Source organism: Chlamydotis macqueenii, chromosome 1 (genome assembly GCF_036417535.1).
Source record: "Chlamydotis macqueenii isolate bChlMac1 chromosome 1, bChlMac1.mat, whole genome shotgun sequence".
NCBI lineage: Eukaryota > Metazoa > Chordata > Aves > Otidiformes > Otididae > Chlamydotis > Chlamydotis macqueenii.
In genome coordinates this window covers 122,854,925-122,863,427 of record NC_141556.1, presented here as the reverse complement: position 1 = coordinate 122,863,427, position 8,503 = coordinate 122,854,925, and positions in this window count along the sequence as shown.

Below are 8,503 nucleotides of genomic sequence, written 5' to 3'. Positions count from 1 at the left end.
TCACTGAAAGATCTTTTCTTCTCACCAGCTGTCAAAGAAGCTCTTCCAGCTCCTATGGAGACTCCTATGTCTGAATATTCCAGATACGTGCTAAGGGAGAAAGGTGTTACCTCATGACCCTGTTTCACAGATTTCCTCCGTTATATGAAAATTATTGTCTTGTTAGCTAGTTACTTTGATGTCACCCTTTGCTCAAAAGAAGTTAAAGCAAAATGAACATTGAATTACTAGGTTTTGGTATCCAAAATAGATGGACAGCATCATTGCCAATATTTATAAAAGATACATCAAGACATGAAATACACTCACATCAAATTAAATTTTGAATGTCTCTCTTTCTCTGTCCGGCTGACTTGTTATAGACTTTTTATGACACATGCCTTGTGAGGCACTCTGTCTTCCTTTCTGCCTTAGGTTTCATTCATCACAGGGAAACTGTTCTTAGTGGAGCGTGCCAGTTTCATAACTGATTTCTCTGAAGCCTCCAGAACGATTTGGACAGAGTTAATCTTCCATCTCCTCTCCAAATCTATGCCTTCCCTTATGAAATGTATTTAGCTATAACTTATGCAGGGGTAGTGCTGGCACTCCTGTAACTGAATTAAGAATCAACTCATTTATTTTTAAGTTGGATACATCACCTTATAATAAGATGACTTATCTGACCGTTTAACAATTTCTAGGCTCAACAGAAGGCAAAATTCATCTCTTCACAGCCTTTGATGACTCAGTGTGCACCTTTCAGCACGAACCATGTCTGCCCACCAAACTTACCTTTCTGTTGATCTATACATTAACAAACATTCTAAGTGTGACAAAAACAGGGAGCTCGTTACTGGCTCTGGACTGAAATGGGCATTTGCCTTCCTTTGGGATAACACAGGCAAGAACCTGGGGACCCGTTCTTGGAACAAGCTCCCAGGGGAGGCAGGGTGGATCTGGAGGCTGACTGTCTTTAACAAGTGCTGTATAGCTTTCTTTGAGGAATCCTTTCCACAACAGGGCAGCATTTAACAGCATTGACATTCTCTTCCATTGAGTGAACTACAGATCAGTGAAAAATTAAAGATAGTCACATAATCTGAAAGTCATTATTTGAATCCTGCCACGAGCAGAATTTTAACATGCATAAAGTATAGCACCAGCAATCCCACTAACTCACAGTGGGGCATCTTTATTCTGATTGCATATCATTATGTTGGTACTGTATGTGGAGGTACACAAATACTAAAGAAACAGTAACTTACAGGAGTGTATTATCCCTATAGGCAGAGGAGGCAAACGCAAAGGAAGAGTGATTCCTCTCTTATGAAAAGCAGCAGAAGATGGATGCTCTGAGGGGTGCTAGGTTGAAGAACAAGTGGCTCAGTAACCCTGCAGCTGTTTCAATGAAACAAGGTCCTCAGCCACAGCACATCTCTACAGGAAAGACAGGAGCGTCTGAGGAAAGTAGTGCTTCCTCCAGTACCCAAAGATCCTGATGTCTATTTGAACCTCATTACTACTTCAAGTTATGCTAATTCAATTAGCTTCATCCTCTTTTCCTGCCCTCATTCTTTGATAGTCAAGATCCTCTGGCAAACAGCTTACTCCTGTCATACTCCTGATACACTGGCTACAGCATAAATGTACCAGGGTGGCACTGAGCAATCCTCACTGCCCATGTGCAAAGAGCATCTTGTGCAAGGGAAGCCCTGGAGCATGCGAGCAGGCTGGTTTTGCAGTAGCCGTAGTTTGACACATCAGCATAAAGAAGATGCACCACAAAGAATTAAGGTTTAATCCCATGTGTTCCCACACATCATCTTTTAGAAACCTCTGTCTAATTTAGTGGAAAGAAAAAAAAGAAAAGAAAAAGCACATATGCATACTGTTACCGTCTACTTTTCATTTTGCAAAGTAAGAATGGGGCTGAGCTTCCCATGGTCTAAAGCTAAACTGTTGATACAATTCTGGCAACAGATTTTTAAATACCTTTGGTGGTGTAAGAAGCAAAAGAACACCAGTTGATTTGAAGATCAAAGGCTGAGTTTACAGGGTTGGCAAAAAAAAAAATCCTTTCCTTGCTTGTAAGCAGCACAAATAAGCTACGTAAATCTCAGAGGGTTGTGATAGGACCACACACTGATAGTCTCCTCAGTGCCTCTCTGGCTAGAGCCTCCCCAATATTTTCCTCCAGTTTAGGCATGCACCACAAATACCAGGTGTCATTCTGGGGAGGATGGGAAGCTCACTGGTCTCTGCTGTTTGAGACAAAAGCACGTTACGTAATGTATGTAGTAAAATTAATTTTGTTGGGAGATAAGGGAAATGCCACAAATAGCTGACAGGCTGCTTAAGAGAGTGAGCAAGCGAGCACTCCAGAGCCTTCCCAAAGCTCACGCTGGCTGTGCCTTTCATCAGCGGAGTCACTGAGGAATATCTGCTGCTCCTGGACAGATAACCTTTGCTCCATCAAAATGCTATTATTTTAGCAGTTATTTCTTTAAATGGCAGATTAGTTAAAGCTCATTTTCCCTTGTACTCAGCCATGAATCCAGGTGCTGCTCCATGGATAAAGCAGAACACAATGTGCTCTGCAGTCCCCAGAGACAGTTCAAACACAATGGGTACCTTTTCTGCTTGCCTCCCCAGGTACTTGCAAGTTTTTCCTAAAGATCCCATTCCCTGATGGTACCATGACAATGCATGCTGCTCTGGGCTGTCAACCCACACCTCCATCTTGCCTCACACAGAGCCAGTAAAACTCTGGCAGTCCCTGGGACAGTGGTTGCTGCTGATACGTCTTGTTCCCCACAGAGGAGGTTGAGTAACGCTGCAGGGCACGTTTCCACCCAGAGCTTGCAGGCTGTCAGCTCACCCTCCAGACTCACAGCAGCCCATACATGTTACAGAGTACTTCTAGGAAATGATTCAGCCCAAAGCTAGCAAGGAGCTCCTTTTGGTGATCCTCTGTTGGTTTACTGCAGTTTGATGCAACATCTTCCCGTGGTGCACGGCCTTCTAGGTTTGGATACACCTGTTGCCCAGCCATTGCAGGGACCGTACATTTCCCTGAGCTAGCTTGGGTTTAGCTCGCTTTAGTGCTGCTGGCAAAGAAGCTGAAGTAGCCCAAGGCACAGCATGAAAATAGTCTGCCAAGGGTTTAATTGGCTGTTTTGGCCAGTTCTGTAGCCCACAGAGAGCTCCGTGGACACACTGAGCAACACATATGATTACTGCAAAGCTGGCTGAGGCACACCTCCAAAAGCTGTGGCGCTGATGCACACTCTGATAGTTTGTAAGTACAGGCTTTGTACTTGTGTTTGTGAACACGGGCTTACATCCCCTGGTTTCTCACTGGTCCACTCTTCATCACTAAGGCCAGCGACAGTGATTCTGCCCAAGGGGAGCTGGACAGGACACACCAGGTGCTGCTGCTTTTGAACCAGATGGATGATCACTGTAGCTGCCCTGGAAGCCGGTGCACTGCTCCAAGCCAAGCCAGGGAGAGCAATGGGCAGTGATGTCTCAACTCACAATCACTTGGCCTTCAGACTAGCCCAAGTGGGTGTGTGGGCTCCTCGTCCTGCCTCAGAGTAGCAGCTAATGCTATGCTGGCAAGAGCCAGGCCAGCTCCTTTCACCCTTAATTCCCTTTGGCCTGTGTATCAAAGCTCTTTCTGCTTTTCTTTCTTTTTTTTTTTTCCCTAGCACTGTCAATTTTCCCTAGGCAGCTCTCCTATTGGAAATAAATTATGTGTCAGCTTTTGATGGAGATGTGTCAGCTGAAGTCTAAGTGATGAGATTAAGACCCGTTTCACTTGTGATGTATACTCCAAGTTTGAAGCAAGCCAGGTCTCCAGAAGCAAGTCAGGTGCATTAACTCACTCCTCCAACCTCTTCTTCTCTTCCTGCTGGGTGACAGCACTGCTTGCCTGTGGTCGGTCCTGGCTGCGCACATCCCTAGGGTGTGGGGCAACAAGGGGCTGTGACCACTCTTCTGCACTCAGGCAGCATGTTTTGCCCACCTCCTTTCAGAGGCACACATCAAAATGACCAGAAATCAGAATGGTGGATGGAGGGGAAAGTGAGAAGACAGAAGAAGAGTTTGCTTTATGTCTCTTGTTGTGGTTTCCTAAATGGTATTGACGTATTTCATGGCACTGCAACCTAACGCATGATCTCAGCCTTTGCCATGAGTCCTCTGACATCTCTATACAACTTTAACCAATGCGGAAGGCAAATGTGTGATAAAAGACAAAACCAGGGACACCTCATCATTCACAGTAGCAGGATAAATGCTGCAGAATTCATCCCTGTTACTCTGAACAGCCCTTTCTTGATACAAATCTCCCTAGAAAGACTTTGAGGTCAAAATTTGCCCAAGAGGAAAGGGAGGGAAAGGAGAATATCCGGGAAATATCCATGAGTTCAGATTAGCTTTCTAAGCAATAAATATTTTAAAAATAGGCAAAGGTCAAAAACTGCAATAAACCCTGATCAAGGTCAGCATTTACCTTAACATAAATATCTTCTTAATAGAGTCAGAGTTTTTTTTCATTGAGCAAAGCTTAATAGAAAGTTTTCCATGCAAATGTCATTTTGTAAAAACAAAAGCAGCAGGAAAACCCCTCAGCCAGTCCAAGTTTAAAACATGTGTCAGAGACTCTTACGACCCCTTGAGATAAGAATTTCATTTAGGCTGAGTGACATGTACATTGCATAGAGTGCTTTAAAATCCAGAGTGAGAAAAGATTTCCTGACTTCAGCACATATATCGTGTTTGTAGACGTTGGCTGCTTTGTTTTCATTACACTTGCCTTCCTTGTCAGCACCCTGGCTAAAATAAAGCAACCCCCAGGCAACTTTTACAAACATGCAGTGGGAAGAACGTACATTCATAAATGGGGTCAGATTCAACGTTGCACGACTCCATTTACTTTACTTGAATGTGACTCACACAATATACACAGTAGGAACTGCGTATTTGTCTCCGTATGTGAGACTTTGGGAACATTCCTGAATTAGCTGCAATTATTTGCCCAGCGTTGGTCCTTGGCATAGAACGCCTGAATGAAGAAGTAAAATTTTTAATAGTAATTCCTCTGATTTATGAAAGAAAATAAACAGAAACCCTTATTCCATTCCCCACTCTCTCTCCCCACCAACCACATAAATATTAAAGCTGCAGGAATGCCCATAGACCCCCATGACTAACCTAAACATGAAGATTTATTTTTGCTTTTGGCAAGTTATTCTTTCAGAACTTTGCACTACTCGAGTAAACACAAAATGAAGGAGCCCCAGAGAAGACTGAGAAATTATTTCAGATCCTGTCTGTAAACATTTCTTGCTACTCTGTTCCCAGTAGTTGCAGCCGATTATCGCTGTGGAGCTGTTCCCCATATGTAAAAGATTACCCAGTTCCCTGTTTCTAAATTGCCTTTACTTTTGCAAAAGTCCAAGGAAGATGAAAATAAATGAAAAGTCAGACTGATGCTCTCTGAAAGGGCACCTTCTTTCCTAGTCAATAAATAGATCCATGATATCCTCTTCTGACAGCTTTGGAATTGGGCCTCCAGCACTAATGCCAAAGCTGTGATTTAAAGTTCTGGGGCATGATTCTCCCCTCGGCTACAGCAATGCAAATCTTTAATTTCAAGGAAGTCATCAGAGTCACTTCGGGAGAGCTTTGCTGAGTTGGCTGTGGAGTAGATGGGATCTGGATCTTGCCCCACAGTCCTTTGAGGTATTAACATTACCTCTTGAATCGTAACATTGCATTTTCACATTTCTAATTACACCCTTATCACACAGGATTTTGCTCAGCTGTGAAGAACCCCCCACAAATGCTTTTGACTCAGTGTGGAAATCTAAAAGCTCAAATCAGCAAGAAACACTGCTGAGTTTTCCTCTATAATCTGCGACATGCATTCGAAAATGAAGAGGTTATTTTTAATTATAATTGACATTTTTTCTCCTGGTTGTCCCAGAGAAGGCATTAATCTTGCTGGAAAAGTGGTGCCGCTTACAACATTGTTGCAATGGAAGCTCAGTGGAAGAAGCCGTTAACAGATCTCTAGGGAGCTTCAAAAAGCATTTGCCTGTTAAGACTGCAAAGTTGAAAACCAGGGAACTTGATTCTCCCAGGCCTTCTGAGGGTCTCTGAGTAAGAGAGGAAGAAGAAGGACCTTCTTCCCTGCCTGTACTGCAGCCCTTGGGGCTGGGCTTTATGGGCAGCTCTGCTCTTGGTCAACACCCCTGCACTGGGGATGCAGCACAGCTCCCAAGTCTCCTGGGTCCAAATCTGCAGGCTGGGACCTGTTGCAGCCCCATGGCAGGGCAAGATGTAGAGATGCACCCTGCCCCCATGCTCACGTTTCCCTGGAGGGGAAACATAGGTTCAAATGTTATTTCAAACTCCTGAAACTTGGGCCAAGATTTCCCGCTGGCAGGTCTGTTTGCTATTGCCCTATGCTATACACTGCTCTCTCTGTTTGTCCCCTTGTCCTTCCTTACATCTCACCCTGCACCAGCCCCTGCTGAGTCGTCAAATGTGCTTCAGAGCCTTAAGCACACAGTCAGAAAACGCATTGGGTAAGTGCAGAAAACACACAGTTAAATTAGGAAATAGCATCAGTTCAGCAGAGTGCAACTCTTTCCTGGAGATGCAAATATCTGCACAGCAAAGCACTTTCTGAATCAGACAAGCTATTAATAAATACTTTTTTTTTTTTTTAAGAACTTTGAAAAGAAATTTGAGGATTGGGAAAATTTGCAGCATTCCAAAAACAGCTCCTGTGAAGCCTTCTGTCCTGGGTTTCTCCCTGAGCACTGGCACAAGCCCTTTCCCTTGCTTTTACAGTGTCCACTGAGCCAGCCTATTCAGAGGCGATTATTAGTGCCAGCTACAGCAGAAGCAGCACCACATTTCTGTTTTTCTCTACAAGCAAACATTTAAGCCCTCCTGGCAGGACAATCATGCTGCAGGGGAAAAAATGCCCTCGATCATCAGATCTGTCAAGATTTACTAACTATCTGTACCAGGACTGTAATGTTCCCGGCAGGCAATACAATTGACACGCAATGTCTCTCAGCATGATTTTATTGAGGCCACTCCTATAAGCTACAGAGATCTCTAGGAAGCGTCCACTCTCTTGACCTAGTGTGGGCAAGACAGTCTCACCTGGGTTCCTGCAGAAGAGCCAAAGGATGCTGAGGGCTGGGAAAACTCAAACAGGACAGCAAGGTCAAAGCCCCATGATGAGTCTCAGCACCTTTGGGCCTCGTGAGATCTCCTTAGCAGCTGGAGAGAACACTGATTGCTTTTATAAGGATCCAGTTTGGGAGGAGCTGTGCCTGCTGATGGGCGATTTAAAAAGCTGGTGGCTTTTTAAAACAAGAAGCTCAGATTTCATACTGCTGAGCGTTAGCATTGTAATAGCTAAGTAAAAGGCTGCTCAGGCAGTACGAAGTGTACAGCAACTGAAACTGCAGAAGGCCACCTAGCAGCAATGAGATGAATGTAGTAAGCAGTATAGCAGAACTGGGGTCAGATATGTAGTTTATGGGCATGGTATCTTATAATTTCAGAAACCCATACACCAGAGCTGAAACATAAATATCCTCTAACCACTACCAAAGCAGAAAAAATACTTTCAACTAGTGTGGGACAAACTCGGGAGTTTTGTGCAAGGGATAAAAATTACACCTTAATATGGCCAAAAAAAAAAAGGAGTGTTCCTTCATTGAGAAATCAATTTTGAGATTATGCCTATTTTAGCAGTACCAAAGGGAAAAGTAAACAGACAAACTATGTGGCATTATAGAGACACCAAACCAGAAGGTAAGGCTAGGCAGAATCCTCCCAGAAAATACACATAGCACATCAAAAGCAGCCAGTCAAATAGGGCTTGACTCATGGCCTGTGTAAGGCACAGTTCTCCTTCACAGGTAAAAGAAGGGCTTCCTTTTTACCAAGCTTCAGGCAAATTTGTAACTCAACACAAAGAAAAATGATCAGAGATGGAAATCTGGTTCCGGGGAGGAAAGTGAATTGGGGAAGACTTCTACTTCACTACAAAAACACTGAAAAAAATACAACTGAAAGTGTGCAGGCAGCAAATAGCAGCATCCAGCGGAATAAACAGCATCCAAGCTATCCAGATCAACAGAATCTATCAGATTATGTTAGAAATCTATTTTTTCTTTCAAGCTGTTGAACATTTTGTCATTTGTGCATACAGAGCTTGCTGGAACCTGAGATCAGAAGGATGGAGGAAAAAAAAAGAAAAAGAAGGGAGAAAAAATGTGCCTGCGTATATAAAACTAGCTCAGCTGAGCCTCCCCAAATATCCAGTTTGTATCAGACTCAGATAAAAGTCCAGGTTAGTCTTCGGTCCTGTTTGGACCTGTTCACTCCCCGTGTATCACAAAAGCACATGTATTTTTATTGTTTACCTCCATCCACACCACTACATGCAATTCTTCTGCTGCGTTTTTGCATTGATTTCTTCTGCCCA